The sequence below is a fragment of the Tursiops truncatus genome, chromosome 18 (genome assembly GCF_011762595.2).
Source record: "Tursiops truncatus isolate mTurTru1 chromosome 18, mTurTru1.mat.Y, whole genome shotgun sequence".
Taxonomy (NCBI): Eukaryota; Metazoa; Chordata; class Mammalia; order Artiodactyla; family Delphinidae; genus Tursiops; species Tursiops truncatus.
The window spans coordinates 31,694,484-31,711,537 of NC_047051.1; the positions used below are offsets into that span (position 1 = coordinate 31,694,484).

General features: G+C 39.2%; 1 long non-coding RNA gene across 1 annotated transcript in view; it reads right to left on the bottom strand.

Moving 5' to 3' along the window:
- Positions 1–1,348: 1,348 nt before the first annotated feature.
- The window catches only part of LOC141276974 (uncharacterized), a 45,924-nt gene continuing 30,218 nt past the window's right edge, over positions 1,349–17,054 (bottom strand). Inside the window, exons 2-3 of the long non-coding RNA XR_012327462.1 lie at positions 14,107–14,193; positions 1,349–1,959 (exon numbers count right to left, since the gene is read on the bottom strand). This is a non-coding gene — a long non-coding RNA (uncharacterized lncRNA). The remainder of the gene's footprint in view (positions 1,960–14,106; positions 14,194–17,054) is intronic.

Genomic DNA, 17,054 nt, shown 5'->3' on the forward strand with positions numbered 1-17,054 from the left:
CTGTTAATTCTAAGGGAAAAAAAAAAGAGCAAATTATGCATCTCTGAGACTGGGGGCAGGACACACAGAGGAAAACCTCTCTCAGGAGAAAACCTCTCTCAGAAGAAAATCTCTGAAGTTGTCCCTGGGCTTCTCTATAGCATTAAAAGCCAATTTTAAAAAGGTACAAAACAAAACAACTTAAAGGTATTTTGAAAAAAAATTGCCACCAAACCCTGTATTCAACCAAGTTATCATTCCATTAATGATAGGAGAAAATTATTCTTAGTAATGCACAGGCTCACAAAGGATATCTCCCAGAGTACTCCCCCAAAATGTTAACTGTTCAAAAGATCAATCTAAAAAACAGTCGAGCATCTATTGATGAACACTTATGTTGTTTCCATATCTTGGCAGTTGTAAATAATGCTGCTACTAACACTGGGGTGCATGTATCTCTTTGAATTAATGTTTTCATTTTCTTCGAATATATTGCTATATCATATGGTAGTTCTATTTTTAATATTTTGAGGAGCCTCCATGTTACTTTCCATAGTGGCTGCACCAATTTACATTCCCACCAACAGTGTACTAGGGTTCCTTTTTCTCCACATCCTCTCCAGCATTTATTATTTGTTGTCTTTTTGATGATAGCCAATATTTTGCCATTTGCAACAACATGAATGGAACTGAAGGGTATTATGCTTAGTTAGATAAGTCAAACAAAGACAGACAATACTATATGTTTTTACTTCTATGTGGAAGCTAAAAAATAAAACAAAATAGAAACAGACTCATAGATAGAGAGAACAAACTAGTGGGAGACAGGTGAGGGGATGGGGCAAGATAGGAATAGGGGGTTAACAGGTACAAACTACTATATAGGATACAATGTACAGCACAGGGAATATAGGCATATATATATAATATAATGTTATAAATTTAAATGGAATATAATCTATAAAAATGTTGACTCACTACATTGCACACCTGAAACTAATATAACACTGTAAATCAATTATACTTCAATTTAGAAATTAAAAAATGGGAGTGCCAAAAAGTGAGCCTGTGTTGTAGGAGGATGTGCAGAAGGCATTAAATCACTTAAATGTAATAATAATTGTGAAACAAACAAAAAAATGATTTAGAAAGAATAGTTATGTAAGGTCAACATATGATAATTTAATAATATCATCAGAAATCTCATATCATATGAAAAAACTTATGAAGCAGAAGGGGTGAATAAAAGTGGGCATGTGGTGGAGCAGGAGGGTGGCAACAGTTTCTGGTTCATTCATGACATTGATATTCAGCCATTTTTTAATTTTAAGGGTACCCCCAGGACTTCCCGGGTGACGCAGTGGTTAAGAATCTGCCTGCCAATGCAGGGGACACGGGTTCGATCCGTGGTCCAGGAAGATCCCCACATGCCACAGAGCAACTAAGTCTGTGCACCACAACTACTGAGCCTGCGCTCTAGAGCTCATGCTCCACAACAAGAGAAGCTACCGTGGTGAGAAGCCTGCGCACTGCAACGAAGAGTAGCCCCACCTTGCCACAACTAGAGAAAGCCCACGTGCAGCAATGAAGACCCAAGACAGCCAAAAATAAATAAATAAAATAAATAAATTTATTTAAAAAAAAAGTACCCTCTAAAATGTTGTTTTCAGGGATATTTTTCTTCCAAATTGTTAGGCAACAAAATTTTAAATGAACACATTTCATATGACAAAAAGAGCAAACAAAAAAAAAAAACATTTTGAGGGGCAAAACATACAAAACAACAGAAAACAAGTACAGAAATCTTCAAACAAAATGACAAAATAAAATCAAACATAACATTTGCACAGAGCAGAGCGGCCACTGCTCTGTGCAAAGACACAGTCTGCCCCTAACCCTGCTTAATCTTCTTGGAGAACATTCTTTTCTTGTAGGGAGGGGACAGGGAAAGAGTGAACAGCTCACACAAATCTATTGCTCCTACAAGAAAAATAAGTAGAAGATACCTTACAGGTATGAGTCACCAATATCATCTTCAGACATAAATGACAAAACATTTTTATTATTGCTTTTTACTGTGCACACTTGAAATCTGAAAGGTCTGAGGTTAACTTGGACCATTATCCTGCTTGAACAGAGGATGATCTTTCTGCCACCTGATAATACCTTTTAATACCTCCTCAAGGTTTATGCTCTTCTCATCCTCCTTTTCAAAGTCTCCTGGGTATTTTTTAAGACAAGCTTTTGCCCCTAGAGCCTCCTTTCCAGCCAGTGTTTGGAGCCAAAATAATCACAATAACTGAGATCTCTCTTTTCTGGTAAATTTTCAAAAAAAAAAAAATTGTTCACCACGATTGCAAGATTGATTGATTGATTAGCCAGATAGACCTCTTGCAATATTTATTATTGTAATGCCATAAAAGTTTATTTCATATTAAGAAATCTCTTAAGACATCAAATAATGGAAAAGAAGAAAAATAGTTATCAAAAAATTATCTCAGAATTTCAGAAGTCTCTAATATAAATTTGCTATATTGTGTCACTATATATACAGCTGCATTTTGAACTGAGACCCAACTGACAACTACAGAACCACTCTATTGCCTTTGTCAACTGAGGTTACTTGATCCAAACCAGAATCCTCATCTACATCCATAGAAAAACCTATTCTTATGAAAGCTTATTGAGATAATACTGTGGTTTGCTACCTAGATTCTCCTTCAAGGAAGAATGTGTTTCCCAGACAGATGCTAGGAGTGCTAGCAAAAGATAGCCTTCAGCTCTCAGCCTATTGGGGATTAACTCAAATGCAGAGAACTGCCTCAGACCTTCTCTAAGCTGGCCCACATTCAATGCAGGACTATAAAATGCTGGCTATCCTGACCCAACTCGGGACAACTCTGAAAGCCCACTCTTGCTCTGGAGCTCCTTTGAGATCAGCTAAGGCAACCATCAGGAATGTATTGCAGCTCAACCTCTTCCTCTGCTCAGTCCTGCTTTCCTCCCTTCCATTTCACAGGTGTTCACCCCAAAGGTACTCCTTAATAAACATCCTGCAAGCTAAACTCCATCTCAGAGCCTGCTTCCTAGGAAATACAACCTACAACATTATGACTTATAGTCATTTTATTTAGTGCCTGACCCTAACACTTGGGCCAGACATTAGCTCTTGGGCCAGGGACTTAGAAATGTGTCAAGAACACAGCCCGGGGATGCTATCTCAGGTTCTATTTCTGAGGAATTGCTGAGAAATGAGATACTGAGCCTCAGTTTCTCATCTATAAAATGTAGAAATCTAGTGGATTTCTAGGCTCTTTTTCAATTCAAAAATGCCATATGATGAGATTTCCAAACATATATATATGATTTAGGACTTTAATATCCATATACCATTATGTTCTTTAGATAATTTTCTAAACAACATAACACTATAATCACTTGGTAAAAATAAATTGTCAGATAATTTGAGGTTGAACATAGAATAGTTATTTGGAAGCCAAAAGAATTAGGAGAAGTCATGAACATCATCTTCATTCATTCATGTACCAACCTATTTCTTCATCAGCCACTTACCAAGTAACTACTATGTGCTACACATTGTTGTATGATCCTACTCTTGAGAGCTCACAATTTAATGAAGAAAAGGGATACTAAATAACATAACAATAATCTACTAAGATAAGTTCAGTAATAAAATACAATGAGTTCTGTTGTACCATAGAGGGATAGATAGATCATTTGGTAGCTGTGTAGACTAAGAAGAGTGGGCAATCCAAATAAGAATCTGTTCGGCTGTCCAAAAGAGGATTGATGAAGGCCCTAAATAAGGTAATGAAACAATGGGAAATATTCAAGAAATTTCAAAATTGGCAAGACTTGCAGTAATTAATTTTACAAGAGTGGGGTGAAAGATGTGGGTAAAGTATGGAGGATTCCCATGTGTACCTCCACCACTAAAGAAGAGACCCCAGGATACACCACGTGAGGAAGAGCCCTGAACACTGAAACACCATGAAGGTAGGCTTTTAGATGATAGTTTCTGTTTCTCCAGCTTGAGGTAAAACATGGGATGACTGTGTCTACCTATCCCATTCAAGTTTGTAAAATGGTAGCCCCCATGCAACACATCACCAGAAAGTCTTTCCTGCTGGGCCCTGGGCTCATCCCTTCAGTGAGGAGGCCAAAAGCCCTAAGAGGGAGGGAGAGAGGGAGGGGAGGGTTTGCCTGGTGCCATCAGGACCGCGTGTCACCCTGAAGCTAAGGGCAGCAATTGCCACTGCCAGAATCATGCCCTCATTTCCCGGGAAGGTCACTCAAAAAGGCCTCCTCCTGTGTGTTTAGTGTGTCACCTTAACGGTGCCGTCAGGACCAGTCACCTGAGGAAAATGCCCAGGTGAGCCAACCTGCCTGAGAATGTGGCCTCCCTCCTTTAAGAAGCCAAAAATGTGCCCACTGCTCTTGTTGTTGCTGTTGTTAAAGAGTCTATGATAACTCTGTCTATAGGAATTCTTGGCAGTTTTATGTTCTGTATCATTTCTTTTTCTGTCATTGATTGAAAACTCCTTGGATCCTGTTAGCAGTTACAGATTCAAGAAGGCCAGTACTTCATAGGTTTTATCATGTATTTAGAAGGGGAATCACCATCAAGTTGCTGAAATGAGGATGAAGTGTCTTTCAGTCATGGAGATGGAAATAAATGGTGCTCTGCAGGGTGTGCAAGGATAGGCACCCAAGATTCCTTCACCCAGTCCTCCCTTTTCTCCCTCACTGCTTCCTGGAAAATTGACCCTCACACCCCTGCCACATACACAAAGAGCAAAAAGGATTTAGTGAGAAAGACCAAATCTCTTGCCTACATATACAATAATAACAGCACTTTATTGCACTTATAAAAATGTTCTATTTCATTACACTTTACCAAGCATTTTTAGATTGTTTGACTAAACCCCAAAAATAAAATTATAAAACTGAGAAAGAGAATCATAATGAAGTCAAATTTTACTGGTGTTGTATAAAAGTGTTTAATCACAATTCTAAACCAGGGAACCAGGATGCGGGAAGGCACCACCACTACCCAAGAGTCAAGTCACTGCATGGCCTGGGTACACCTCTCTATTCAACCAGCCATTATGTCCTCTCCATGACCTCCTCCAGCTGGACTTTAGCTTGGACAAACAACTCTCCCTGCCCCACTGTTGGTCCACCACTGGAAAGAATGATTACCATGTGGCTGGCAGGGTCTTGGTGTTCCAGCTTGGTGTCAGGCCTGAGCCTGTGAGGTGGGAGAGCCGAGTTCAGGACACTGGACCACCAGAGACCTCCCAGCACCACATAATATCAAACAGCAAAAATCTCCCAGAGATCTCCATCTCAACGCCAAGACCCAGCTCCACCTAATAACCAGAAGGCCTCAGGGCTGGACACCCCATGTCAAAAAACTAGCAAGGCATGACCACAACCCCACCCATTAGCAGAGAGACTGACTAAAATCATAACTTCACAGACAACCCAAAACACATCACCAGACACAGTCCTGCCCATCAGAAAGACAAGATCCAGCCTCATCCACCAGAACACAGGCACCAGTCCCCTCCACCAAGAAACCTACACAACCCACTGAACCAACCTTACCCACTTGGGGAACACAACAAAAACAATGGGAACTATGAACCTGCAGCCTGCAAAATAGAGACCCCAAGCACAGTAAGTTAAGCAAAATGAGAAGACAGAGAACTATGGAGCAGATGAAGGAGCAAGGTAAAAACCCACCAGACCAAAGAAATGAAGAGGAAATAGGCAGTCTACCTGAAAAAGAATTCAGAGTAATGATACTAAAGATGATCCAAAATCTTGGAAATAGAATGGAGAAAATACAAGAAACATTTAACAAGGACCAAGAAGAACAAAAGAGTAAACAAACAATGATGAACAGCACAATAAATGAAATTAAAAATTCTCTAGAAGGAATCAATAGCAGCATAACTGAGGCAGAAGAACAGATAAGTGACCTGGAAGATAAAATAGTGGAAATAACTAACACAGAGCAGAATGAAGAAAAAAGAACGAAAAGAATTGAGGACAGTCTCAGAGACCTCTGGGGCAACATTAAAAACACCAAAATTGGAATTATAGGGGTCCGATAAAAAGAAGAGAAAAAGAAAGGATCTGAGAAAATATTTCAAGAGATTATAGTCAAAAAATCCCCTAACATGCGAAAGGAAATAGTCAATCAAGTCCAGGAAGCACAGAGTCCTATACAGGATGAACCCAAAGGGAAACACACCGAGACACATACTAATCAAACCATCAAAAATTAAATTCAAAGAAAAATTATTAAAAGCAGCAAGGGAAAAGCAACAAATAACATACAAGGGAATCCCCATAAGATTAACAGCTGATCTTTCGGCAGAAACTCTGCAAGTCAGAAGGGACTGGCAGGACACATTTAAAGTGATAAAAGGGAAAAAACCTACAACCAAGATTACTCTACACAGCAAAGGTCTCATTCAGATTTGACAGAGAAATCAAAATCTTTACAGACAAGCAAAAGCAAAGAGAATTCAGCACCACCAAACCAGCTTTACAAGAAATGCTAATGGAACTTCTCTAGGCAAGAAACACAAGAGAAGGAAAAGACCTACAAAAACAAACCCAAAACAATTGAGAAAATGGTAATAGGAACATACATATCAATAATTACCTTAAATGTAAATGGATTAAATGCTCCCACCAAAAGACATAGACTGGCTGAATGGATACAAAAACAAGACCTGTATATATGCAGGTCTACAAGAGACCCACTCAGACCTAGGAACACATACAGACTGAAAGTGAGGGGATGGAAAAAGATATTCCATGCAAATGGAAGTCAAAAGAAAGATGGAGTAGCAATTCTCATATCAGAAAAAATAGACTTTAAACTAAAGACTATTACAAGAGACAAAGAAGGACACTACATAATGATGAAGGGATCAATCCAAGAAGAAGATATAACAATTGTAAACATTTATGCACCCAACATAGGAGCACCTGAATACATAAGGCAAATGCTACCAGCCATAAAACAGGAAATCGACAGTAACACAATAATAGTAGGGGATTTTAACACCACACTTTCACCAAAGGAGAGATCAACCAAAATGAAAATAAATAAGGAAAAACAAGCTATAAATGACTTATTAAACAAGATGGACTTAATTGATATTTATATGATATTCCATCCAAAAACAACAGGATACACTTTCTTCTCAAGTGCACACAGAATATTCTCCAGGATAGATCATATCTTGGGTCACAAATCAAGCCTTGGTAAATTTAAGAAAATTGAAATTGTATCAAGTATCTTTTCAGAACATAGCGCTATGAGACTAGATATCAGTTACAGGAGAAAATCTGTAAAAAATACAAACACAAAGAGGCTAAACAATACACTACTAAATAACCAAGAGATCACTGAAGAAATCAAAGAGGAGAGCAAAAAATATCTAGAAAAAAAATGACAATGAAAACACGATGACCCAAAACCTATGGGATGTAGCAAAAGCAGTTCTAAGAGGGAAGTTTATAGCAATACAATCCTACCTCAAGAAACAAGAAAAATCTCAAATAAACAATCTAACTTTATACCTAAAGCAATTAGAGAAGGAAGAACAAAAGAAACCTGAAAGTTAACAGAAGGAAAGAAATCAAAAAACTCAGATCAGAAATAAATGAAAAAGAAATGAAGGAAACAACAGCAAAGACCAATAAAACTAAAAGTTGGTACTTTGACAAGATAAACAAAATTGATAAACCATTAGCCAGACTCATCAAGAAAAAAAGAGAAAGACTCAAATCAACAGAATTAGAAATGAAAAAGGAGAAGTAACAACTGATACTGCAGAAATACAAAGAATCATGAGAGATTACCTCAAGCAACTATATGCCAATAAAATGGACAACCTGGAAGAAATGGACAAATTCTTAGAAAAGCACCACTTTCTGAGACCGAACCAGGAAGAAATAGAAAATATAAAGAGACCAATCACAAGTACGGAAATTGAGACTGTGATTAAAAATCTGCCAACAAACAAAAGCCCAGGACCAGATGGCTTCACAGTCAATTTTATCAAACATTTAGAGAGGAGCTAACACCTATCCTTCTCAAACTCTTCCAAAATACAGCAGAGGAAGGAACACTCCCAAATTCATTCTACTAGGCCACCATCACCCTGATACCAAAACTAGACAAAGATGTCACAAAAAAAGAAAACTACAGTTCAATATCACTGATGAATATAGATGCAAAAATCCTCAACAAAATACTAGCAAACAGAACCCAGCAGCACAGTAAAAGGATCATACACCTTGATCAAGTGGGGTTTATCCCAGGAATGCAAGGATTCCTCAATATACGCAGATCAATCACTGTAATACACCATATTAACAAACTGAACAGTAAAAGCCATATGATAATCTCAACAGGTGCAGAAAAAACTTTTGACAAAATTTACATCCATTTATGCTAAAAACCCTCCAGAAAGTAGGCATAGAGGGAACTTACCTCAACATAATAAAGGTCATATATGACAAATCCACAGTCAACATTGTTCTCAATAGTGAAAAACTGAAACCATTTCCACTAATATCAGGAGGAAGACAGGGTTGCCCACACTCACCACAATTATTCCACATAGTTTTGGAAGTTTTAGCCACAGCAATCAGAGAAGAAAAAGAAATAAATGAAACCCAAATCAGAAAAGAAGAAGTAAAGCTGTCACTGTTTGCAGATGACATGATACTATACATAGAGAATCCTAAAAATGCCACCAGAAAACTACTAGAGCTAATCAATGAATTTGGTAAAGTACCAGGATACAAAATGCGTGCACAGACATCTCTTGCATTCCTATACACTAATGATGAAAAATCTGAAAGGCAAATTAAGGAAACACTCCCATTTACCATTGCAACCAAAAGAATAAAATACCTAGGAATAAACCTACCTAAGGAGACAAAAGACCTGAAGGCAGAAAGCTATAAGACACTGATGGAAGAAATTAAAGACGATACAAACAGATGGAGAGATATACCATGTTCTTGGATTGGAAGAATCAACATTGGAAAATGACTATACTACCCAAAGCAATCTGCAGAGTCAATGTAATCCCTATCAAACTACCACTGGCATTTTTCACCAACTAGAACAAAAAATTTCACAATTTGTATAGAAACACAAAAGACCCCGAATAGCCAAAGCAATCTTGAGAAAGAAAAACGGAGTTGGAGGAATCAGGTTCCCTGACTTCAGACTATACTACAAAGCTACAGTAATCAAGACAGTATGGTACTGGCACAAAAACAGAAATATAGATCCATGGAACAGGATAGAAAGCCTAGAGATAAACCCACACACATATGGGCACCTTATCTTTGATAAAGGAGACAAGAATATACAATGGAGAAAAGACACGTTCTTCAATAAGTGGTCCTGGGAAAACTGGACAGCTACATGTAAAAGAATGAAATTAGAACACTTCCTAACACCGTACACAAAAATAAACTCAAAATGGATTAAAGACCTAAATATATGCCAGACACTATAAAATTCTTAGAGGAAAACATAGGCAGAACACTCTATTATATAAATCATAGCAAGATCCCTTTTGACCCACCTCCTAGAGAAATGGAAAAAAAAAACCAATAATAAACAAATGGGACCTTATGAAACTTAAAAGCTTTTGCACAGCAAAGGAACCCATAAACAAGACAAAAAGACAACCCTCAGAATGGCAGAAAATATTTGCAAACGAAGCAACTGACAAAGGATTAATCTCCAAAATATACAAACAGCTCATGCAACTCAATATCAAAATACAAACAACTCAATCCAAAAATTGGCAGAAGACCTGAATAGACATTTCTCCAAAGAAGATATACAGATTGCCAACAAACACATGAAAGGATGCTCAACATCACTAATCATTAGAGAAATGCAAACAAAAACTACAATGAGGTGTCACCTCACACCGTTCAGAATGGCCATCATCAGAAAATGTACAAACAGTAAATGCTGGAGAGGGTGTGGAGAAAAGGGAATCCCCTTGCACTGTTGGTGGGAATGTAAATTGATACAGCCACTATGGAGGACAGTATGGAGCTTCCTTTAAAAACTACAAATAGAATTACCACATGACCCAGCAATCCCACTACTGGGCATATACCCTGAGAAAACCATAATTCAAAAAGAGTCATGTACCACAGTATTCATTGCAGAACTATTTACAATAGCCAGGACATGGAAGCAACCTAAGTGTTCATCAACAGATGAGTCAATAAAGAAGATGTGGCCCATACATACAATGGAATATTACTCAGCCATAGAATGAAACAAAATTGAGTTATTGGTAGTGAGGTGGATGGATCTAGAGTCTGTCATACAGAGTAAAGTAAGTCAGAAAGAGAATAATAAATTCCATATGCTAACGCATATATATGGAATCTTAAAAAAAAAAAGGTTCTGAAGAAACTAGGGGTCAGACTGGAATAAAGATGCAAACGTAGAGAATGGACTTGAGGACGCAGGGAAGGGGAAGGGGAAGCTGGTACGAAGTGAGCGAGTGGCGTTGACATATATATACTACCATATATAAAATAGATAGCTAGTGGGAAGCAGCTGCATAGCACAGGGAGATCAGCTCATGCTTTTTGACCCCCTAGAGGGGTGGGATACGGAGGGTAGAAGAGAGACGCAAGAGGGAGGAGATATGGGGATATATGCATATGTATAACTGGTTCACTTTGTTATACAGCAGAAACTAACACAACATTGTAAAGCAATTATATTCCAATAAAGATATGAAAAAAAAAATCTAAACCAAGATTAACTCAGAGTTTGGGGAACTAAAGATTATAAAATTTTGAGGGGTGTCTTTTTAAAAAGGAATGCAAAATTGGGTATAAAAATAAATTTTGGTTAGGAAAACATATAAATTACATGCTTTAACAATATGAAAATATCACAAACAAAACCCAGAAAATATATTTGTTAATCACTTGCTCAACATCTTCCTATATACTTCTTCTCCCATGTAATTGGCTACATCTTTTTTGATCACCTCTTCATAAGACAAGATTTTATATCGTTTTCTATAGCAGGGTTACTCAGGTTCTGAAATCTTGACACTATTGGCATTCTGAGCCAGCAATTCTTTGTTGGGAGCAGGCAGAGGAAAGAGGGGAGACAAGATATCCTATGCATTGTAGGAATTTTTGCAGCACCTCTGGCCTCTACCCACTAGATGCCAGTAGCATCCCCCCCTTGTGACCACCAAAAATGTTTTCCAAACATTGTCAAATATTCCCTGGGGGGAAAAAATCACACCCAGTTAAGAATCACTGTTTTGTAGCAAGAAGAAAAAGATAATGTCATAGTCGGCTCAGGCTGCCATAACAAAATACTATAGACTGAGTGGCTTAAACAACAGAAATTAATTTTCCCACAATTCTGGAGGCTAGGAAGCCTAAGGTCAAGGTTCTGGCAGGTTCAGTTTCTGGTAGGGCCCTCTACCTGACTTGCAGATTGCCATCTTCTCACTGAGTCATCACATGGCAGAGGGTGAGAGAGATGGGGGGGGGGGGAGAGAGAGAGAGAGAGAGAGAACAATCTCTTCTTATGAGGACACTAATCCTATTGACTCATGATTATGACCTCGTTTTATCTTAATTACTTTCATGTAGACCCTTTCTCCAAATACAGTCACATTGAAGGTTTGGGCTTCAACATACGAAATTGGGGGGAAACACAATTCAATCTATAGCAGATACATAACTGTCTTTATTATGGTTAGTCAACATTTTTTTTTAGTATTTTGGGAAAGTTTCTATATGTTTTACAACTCTTTATTGGTAATATGTAAATTTTTATAATTGTTGTCAAATTTGGGAAAATATCAAGTTTCTCGCCTAAATGGCCTCTAAGATTTTAGGACATTCTGAGTTTTCTGGAACAGTGATTAATGGTAAATGCTCTTTGAATTAATGACACGTGTTTACCAGTTTGTCACAGATGTCCTCATTGCAGTGGTATATTATGGGTTTTATATTAATGTTGTCAGTGTTAGATTTTCATGTCACATTAGCAAGAAATTAATAAGAAATATGTATAAGTTTAGTTGGGCAAAGGTATTTCAGAGAGAGGAAAGAGCATAAGCAAATGTATGTCTGAGCAATGACAGAGTCTGGGTAGAGTGAGACATAGGAAAGGCAGCAGCTTAAGATGAGAACATTAGAGAAAATACTCTGGAGTCAGGAGGAGAGCTGGGAAATACTGTTACATGCTGGCCAGAAACTAAGAATAGATGACCATGAATTGAACTTTGGGTTAAGGAATCAAAAGTTGGTTGATGGACCACGAAGCACATAAAAGACAGTATCGTGTGAAAATCATTAGCATCAGAGTCAGCCAAACTCAGTTTAAACAAAGATCTGACACAAACTAGCTTGTGAAACTTTTCATTGCATCAGTTCACATCCTCTGCCAGGCAGATACCAAGATGGAAGTAGGTGTGCCAGAGACTGATTAAGGGGAATATACTTGGAAGATAAAAAAGAGGGTGAACAGAAAATACAGAGAATCTTTCAAACATGATGAAGATCTGACACCTGTGAGAAGAGAGAAGGAAATAGAATTGGGTGGGAGGACCCTAAGACTGCAGAGCAGCTCTGAGAAAGCTGAAGCTCCAGGGCAAAGATTGCCCATTCTGCACCAGGCAGGAATGGCCCAGCTCTAGAACTCTGGCCATGCTCAGTCATTGATTGAGAGCAGCCTAGGGAGAGCATGGTCGGTGTGATGCCCTGATGGATCTGAAGGTGCGTGGCTGGAGGCAGCATGCTGATATACTCTCTTGAAGGGAGGTCTCCACTGTGAACCTTCAAGACTGCTCCACTAGCCATGGCTTACTTCTAGAAGTAACTGCTAAACATGTAAATCCATTCCAATGTACCAAGGCTAAATGTATCTTATTCACATTCTCCTTCACCAAATCCAAAAAACTGTCAGGGCCTACTGCAATGCCACCAGCCACAAGTGGAAATATGACAGAGTAGAACTCAGAGTGAAAAGACACAGTGGTTTGGTTCACTGGTTGAAGTTAAACTATCTTACTTTTGCACATTTACAAAATCATTTGTCTATGCCAACACATCGCAGGAGTCCCTGTCTGTGCATCAGAAGGGGCCCATGCAAATGAAAACCCCGAAACTTAAGATTCTTTACCTTCACATAAATCCACTTCTGGTTCTAGAGATGGTGATGATTTTTTATTGGACGTACACTAGCATCGATACCTAGTCCCACTCCTAAATCCCCAAAGCTCTCAGCTAACTAAAACTAGCATAGAGTGAGTACCTCTGGAAGAACAGAAGGGCCGCCCCCTCCTGGAATAAAAAATCACCGAGTTCAGTGGGGTCAGGGAGCTCTCATTTTTCAATTCTGGCCAGAGTCTATATCTAAGGGAGTCAATATTCAAGAGGGAAGGGCAGGTACATATGTGGTGAGGACATTCAAGGTGGGGGCAGCTCTCATTACGATGTGTAGGAGAGACCCAGGTAAGGGAAAACCTATAGGACAATGTAAAACAAAAAAGATCAAAAGTGGGATCCAAACCAGGTTAAGGAGCTGGCAATATCTAAAAGAGGGGCCCAGAGCCCTAGTCAGCAGTTAGGACTGAACTCTAGAGTTAGGGGACCGGGTAGAGTGTTGAGGGAAAGACCAGGAAGCCAGACTTCCTGGTCAGCTGACTGACTTTCTAGGTGTGTAGTGAGGATGGACAAGCTAGACTATGAATCCACTATCCCCAGAGGTCACTGGTGAGGAAGGACCTGCTGAAACCTTACCACAGCTTCCCCGTCACCTCAGGAACTGAGCGAGGTGAGACAGGTCTTTATTACCCACACACAGGCAGAGCAGGATGAGGAAGACAGGTAATGAATGGGGAATTACCTCCATGCTGGGCAAGACTCTATAAGGCATCCATGCCTCAGAGCTCTAAATGTTCTTCTCACCAACACCAAGCTGTCAAGATACAGTACTAACAAAAGGAAAGCCGGGCCAAGATGAGACCCTGAGAGGCACAGAGAAAGACTTACCAGAGGAGGATAAAAACAGCGATTGTGTTCACAATGGCGTGTAGACTTTACCGGTACGAAATGAGATGCAAGCAAGTCAAAATATTCCTGGAGAAGAAATCAAGGGAAAAGGCAAAATAATAAGAGAGACATGGCAAAGAGTTCCTCAGGAGGGTCACAGACAAATGGCCCTTTGCAATTACAGCATTTGTATAAAGTCCAGGTGTAAACAGCAAAGCTGGCACATCCTTAAGTTTAAAAATCTCTTTTGGGGCTTCCCTGGTGGCGCAGTGGTTGAGAGTCTGCCTGCCGATGCAGGGGACGCGGGCTCGTGCCCGGGTCCGGGAGGATCTCACATGCCGCGGAGTGGCTGGGCCCATGAGCCATGGCTGCTGAGCCTGCGTGTCCGGAGCCTGTGCTCTGCAACGGGAGAGGCCACAACAGTGAGAGGCCCACGTACCGCAAAAAAAAAAAAAAAAAAAAAAAAAAAATCTCTTTCTTAAACAGAGTTAATTTGTGTCCCAAGTTTCTGGTTATTGGTCTCATGTTTCCCCTAAAAATATGATTTAGAACCTCTAAGTGGGTAGAGGGAATTAGGGATTCTCTCCAGCTATAAATTATTCATCACCTTACTCCACTCTCTTTACCTTCATTGGGATGCTTCCAAATTGACAAAGAAACCTATTTACTGTTAATTGATCACCACTCTAAATTCACGGAGATTGCAGCAGAAACAGGCATCTCAAGTATTGCAGCTGAGATTAGCTGTATCACATCACAGGAGAGGAGGCAGGATGTGGCTACAGCGGGTTGTCCTCACTGACAGCAGACTTCCAATTTCAAGTGCACATGCTTCGAAATTCAATACGACAGTCTGAGTTTGTCTGAAACTCAAGCTAAAGTGCAGAGCCCCATCTTTGCAGCACAAATGATGGTCAATGGGAATTATGTCGGGACAAAAGGATCCTTACTTGTTCCACTGCATGTTAAAACTTACTAAAAATAGGTAAAAACTCTTGATACCATATCTGTTGATAGCATTGGAAAAGGTTTTCATTTTTTACTCAGTTCTAGTTTCCCAAATATAATAAGCATTAAATTTTAAAGCAAATAAAATAAATGCAGGAGAATCTAGTGTTATATGGGCATAAGGAAAAATTCTACCAAAGAAATGAGCTCTAAAGAGATGCATTTTATTTCACAATATTTTTGCCAGAAATGACTTGTTCATAATATTATCCATTCAATTGTAAGGTTTTACTGTAGAAATTGCTATTCTCCAAAGTTGGGAATATTTCTTATCAAAGCCCGAGTCAATTATACTAAAGCCAGAGGTTAGTGGTACAAGAGCAATCAAAGAAAAAGTAGTTAAAATTCTTATACTTAAGAACGTTGACCCAATCTATAAGAATGACAAGTTATATTACAAATATTAACATCAATTCATTCATTCAACAAATACAAATTGAGCTGCTAGTTCAAGTCAAACATTATTCTAAGCAAATCTGAGAAGTCTCTGTCCTCGTGGATTGTACATGGAAAGTGGGATGGAGGGTGTTGTGAGAAGAAAAATGAACAAATATATCCAATGTTATGAATGATGAATGCTGTGGAGAGAACTGAAGGATGGAGAGAGTGTTTCCATTTTATAATGAGTGGTCAAGAAAGACTTTCTGACAAGGTGATATTTTCGCAGAAATGTTAAAAAGAAATGGAATAATAAAATAAGCTATGTGCCTATCTGACAGAAGAGAGTTCCATGCAGAAAGAATAGGAAGTGTTTGCATGTTTGGGGAACGAAAATGTGGCCAGGGTGGCTAGAGCCAAGAAGGTGTGGGAGACCGTGGCCCATCTTGTTGGCCATCGTGTCAGAGCTCAAATCAAGCAGGGTGCGGGAAGCTGTTGTACAGACCTTGGATCCTACATTGTCAATGGACCAAAGAGGCTTGTCTGCAGACAGTGGGAGCAGGCAGATAAGGAGAAGCGAAGGCAGGAGGACCACTTAGGCAGCTGTTGGAGTACTTCAGGCAAAAGATGTTGTAGGAGATGACAGTGGAGGGTGTGACAATTTAAAGACAGGAGCAGCTGACATACATCCGGGTGCTGATCTCCATAGATCCTTTTCCATAGGGAAAGAGGAGTCAAGGATGGCTGAGGTTTATGTCCTGGAGTTGCCACTTATTAAGAAGAGGAAGACTGTAGGGGAAGGTGAGCAGATTTGAGACAGAGGAATTATTCTGATCGTATCGAAACTGAGATGACAGTTAGATATCCAAGGAGGGTGGGTGTGTGTCTTTCCCTGGTCATATTACTGAGAAAAATCATTATTGTTGCTAGTAAGGATTAAATCATGTATTAAAAAAAAATTCTCAAGAGGAGATGCCTGAGATACAGAAAGGCTCTGGAACTGGAAAAGCTAAAACGACGTTAGCTGAATGATCTCAGGGTGTCAGCCAACATTTCAGAGACTGGGAGATCTCTCACCTCTAAAAAAAAGAAATGTGACTAAATTCCATGAATGAATGACTCAGCTCTTACAAATTCAAAGAGTATATAAATCCTCCCAAGCCACTGCTCACAAATAGAGCTCTCGTGTCTACCCCAGGAGCAGAGGGGGAAAGGTTATTCTTTAGATGAGGACAATTTCCTCCTTTGGGACTCAGGACTTGTTTGAAGCCTTAGGAGCTAAAGTTCAGAAAGGCCTGCCTTTTGCAGAGGCTGCAATATCAAGAGGGAGAAATGTATAAGCATCACACCCAGGATGTTCCAATCCTGGCTCTTCTGGCAGGAGCTTGGTAACCTTGCTCAGATCTCTAGAATTCCGCCTAAGTTTCCTCATTTAGAAAAGAAACCAAATATAACACCGTTCTCACAGTGTTACTGTGAAGATGTAAGAATTAAAGAATTGAATACCATGTAATACGGTGTATAAGGTGGTATGATATGGACTATACCATATGATTTAGAAT